At 40.0% G+C, this 3,858-nt stretch overlaps 1 non-coding gene across 1 annotated transcript; it reads left to right on the forward strand.

Annotated features, from left to right (window-relative positions):
• The first annotated feature begins 394 nt into the window (after positions 1-394).
• On the forward strand, positions 395-502 carry LOC148573865 (small nucleolar RNA R71). Its single transcript, XR_015905954.1, has one exon. It is a non-coding gene; the product is annotated as a small nucleolar RNA R71 (small nucleolar RNA).
• Positions 503-3,858: the final 3,356 nt, after the last annotated feature.

The raw sequence follows: 3,858 nt of genomic DNA on the forward strand, positions 1-3,858 counted from the left end.
GGAGCTGCAGACATTCATCAGTATAGTGGCTATAATCAGCGCAGATTCCACAAACTCTCTGTGGGACTAACTATTGGTTTTGCTATGGTGGAGAAGGTTGAGATTGCTAAACTTGTTGTTGGTTCAATTACATCTGCTTCAGCAATTTGGTCATTTCACAGATACTCTGAGTTAAAGCAGCAATCTACCTGCTAAAAGATACTTCTGCAACGGCTTTTGCACGGCCTTGTTTTTGCCTGTGATTCCTAGTAGATTCAGCTAAGTCACTGATCAATTGCCATGCCTCATCAGTGGTCTTGTACTTTTTCATAGACCCATTGCTAGCACTTTCCAATGTGGTCTTATCTTGGGGCCTCATGCCCTGTGTGACATAACCGAGTAACACTATCTTGTCAATCATATGGTGGGGGCAAGCTTCCAGAAGATTATTCAAGCGCTCCCAGTACTCATAGAGAGTTTCAGAATCATCCTGAACAATCATGGAAATATCTTTCCTCAGTTTATCAGTAACTTCAGCTGGAAAAAACTTTTCCAAGAATTCTCTTCTCAGTGTATCCCAGTTGGATACAATTGCTGCTGGTTGAGTGTAGTACCACTCTCTTGCCTTCCCCTCAAGAGAAAACGGGAAAGCTTTCAGTAAAATTGAAGTTTCATCTGCACCATCACGCCTGACAGTAGAACAGGCTGCTTGAAAATCTCTCCGGTGCTTGATAGGTTCTTGAGCAGGCAAGCCATGAAACTTGGGCATCAAATTGAGCAGTGCGGTCTTTATTTTAAAGTCTGTAGCCACCGCTGGGTGATGCGCTTGAATTGGTTGCATTGTAAAATCAGGGGCTCCAGCCTCCTGGATAGTAACTCTCCTAGCTGCTGCCATGTTACCTGCACGTAAAACAACCAAATCAGTAGAACGGGGGCTGGTTTCTTTCTCAAGTGACGTTTCAGATCCGCCCTCAGAGAGGACTAACCGACGCCGAGCTTGCCTTATTCGTGAAATAGTTCTTTCAATCTCAGGATCGAATACTAGCAAGCTTGGGTCAGGAAGCGAATGCGTCATCCAACGAAAGAAACAAGCAGCTCATAGTAGTAAAATAAAATAAAATGCAAATAAATAAAATCCAATCAATAACTTTAGCACTCTATTGCAACTCCCCGGCAACGGCGCCAAAAATTGATGTGGGCGGAAATTGGCGAGTTAAGAATGATTATAAACTATGCATTGAAAGTATAGTTCTCAACCAACCAGAAATCCGCTTATCAATTTAGAAAGGGTGTCACAGAAATTAAAATTAAAATACTGGGAGTATGAATCCCAGGTCGTCTCCCAATGAGTTGCAGAAAAGTGTGCTATTTTATTAATCAGATGTTTTCAAAAAGGTTTGAGTTGAATGGCAGAAAATTAAATTAGAGAATTTATATAAATTTAAATAAAAGCCTTGACTGGAAGTTGATTAGCTGGAAGCCCTATTCTTGTTGGAGTACTCTCAAGATTAATTGACAATTGGGGGTTATTATGTTTAGTTGTCCCTTACTAAGTAAGGAAAAGTTAAACAAGTTGGAATGCTGTTTCTATCCACAAGTTCCAATCCGCTCTTGGGAGGATTGGTGTTAGTGACTAGAGAGCAATCCAACAATAAACCCAATTACAATATTTCTCTTGAGCATCCCAACTCAAGGGTTCCTTTCAATCAACTCCCCATCAAGTTAGGGAACTACTCGCTCATTGTAAATGTAAAATTCATAACATAAGAAAGGGAATTAAAGAAAGACATGATAAATAATGATCAAAAGATTAATTAAAATAAAAGTAATTCTTGTATTAATAAATGCTAAAATAATCCAATAGTAAAATTAAGTAAATTAAGGAACATGGAAGAGTAAGAGACAAGTAAAGAGAACAAACTAGAATGTCGAAATCTTGATGAGGTAATAACTCTTCTCAATATCCCAATGCAAAAACAATGAAAAATAACAAATCCTAAAAACGATGAATGTGTAGAGAGAAAACCCATAGGAGAGGAAAACTAGATCTAAAAAACTAAAACTATGCGGAATGAATGTTGTTGTTGGTTTCTGCATGTTCCCTGGCTCTAGTCTGCTTTTCTCGGCCGAAAATTGGGTCAAAATAGGGCCCGAAATTGCCCCCAGCGATTCTGCAGATTATGCAGATCGCACATGTCATGCGGACGCGTCATTCAGGCGGACGCGTCATTCGGCGTTTCGCTTTGCCACACGGGCGCGTCGTTCACGCCTCCGCGTCACTTGTGCAGTTTCCAATTCGGGCGGCTGCGTCACCCATGCGGCCGCGTCATTGCGATTTCCTCTCTTCCGCGCAGTCGCGTCATCCATGCGGCCGCGTCGCTTCTCGCTGGTCATCTCCTCAATTTCTTGTGTTCCTTCCATTTTTTGCAAGCTTCCTTTCCAATCTCTAACTCATTCATGCCCTATAAAGCCTGAAACACTTAACACACAGATCACGGCATCGAATGGAATAAAAGAGAAATAAAATACATAATTAAAAGTCTCTAGGAAGCAAGTTTTCAATCATGCAATAACTTTAGGAAGGAATTATAAATGCATGCTTATTTAATGAATAAGTGGGTAAAGATCATGATAAAACCACATAATTAAACACATATTAATCATAAAATAGTGGTTTATCAGCGTGCGCATGCATGTCCAAACTTCCATTCTTTAATTTGTTTCATGCTCCTTCTATTCATGCATGCTTCCTTCATTCCTCTTGGCCATTTTTGCCCTATAACTTCTGAAATCACTTAACAAACGGATCAAGGCATCTAATGGTAATAGAGGAGGATTACAATATCTCAATTTTGATTCAAAAGAAGCATATTTTCATTTATGAAGTAAAATGGGAAAGAGGCACGAAATCATGCAGTTTTATATGAATAAGTGTGGAAGATCATTGATAAAACCCTTAGATTCTATGCATGATAAACCCTAAAAATGGGGTTTATCAACCTCCCCACACTTAAAGTATAGCATGTTCTCATGCTAAGGGAAAGCAAAAGATCAAAGGACTACAAAGGCGTAGGGCTCATGTGATGCAATCTACCTACATGAATGCACTAGGGTGTATGCTACTATCTCCTTGGCCAAGAGCAATTCAATCTTCCTAGAATACACATATATATATGCACATAGGGCAAGATGATGGGCAATGTAGGAATTCTACCAATTCTAGTCATCAAAGTAAAATATGCATAACTTATAAGAAGAACGCTAGCGAGAGCTGGGAACAAGGAGTTGAGCTTCGAACCCCTCACCGGAAGTATTTGCACTCTATTCACTTGGTGTATAGGTGGTGCACAAAATCTTGATCGTTCATTCCTTGGTAACGGCGTTAAAACCTTAATACGCACGTTCTTAATCTTAGTTCTTCTTCACAATCTCGCACAACTAACCAGCAAGTGCACTGGGTCGTCCAAGTAATAAACCTTACGTGAGTAAGGGTCGATCCCACGGAGATTATCGCCAATAATTCTAGCCTATACCACAAAGACTCTGATATCACGATCAAAAGGCTAAGAGATACACATTCAAGCTTGTTTGCATGTAGAACGGAAGTGGTTGTCAGGCACGCGTTCATAAGTGAGAATGATGATGAGCGTCACATAATCATCACATTCATCATGTTCTTGAGTGCGAATGAATATCTTAGAGAAGAAATAGGCTTGAATTGAATAGAAAAACAAAAGTACTTTGCATTAATTCATGAGGAACAGCAGAGCTCCACACCTTAATCTATGGTGTGTAGAAACTCTACCGTTGAAAATACATAAGTGAAAATAAGGTAGACATGGCCGAGTGGCCAGCCTCCTATGGAGGTCTAGAGATCTA

This window comes from Arachis ipaensis, chromosome B2, assembly GCF_059453495.1.
Source record: "Arachis ipaensis isolate K30076 ecotype BB chromosome B2, ASM5945349v1, whole genome shotgun sequence".
In the NCBI taxonomy this organism is placed as follows: Eukaryota; Viridiplantae; Streptophyta; class Magnoliopsida; order Fabales; family Fabaceae; genus Arachis; species Arachis ipaensis.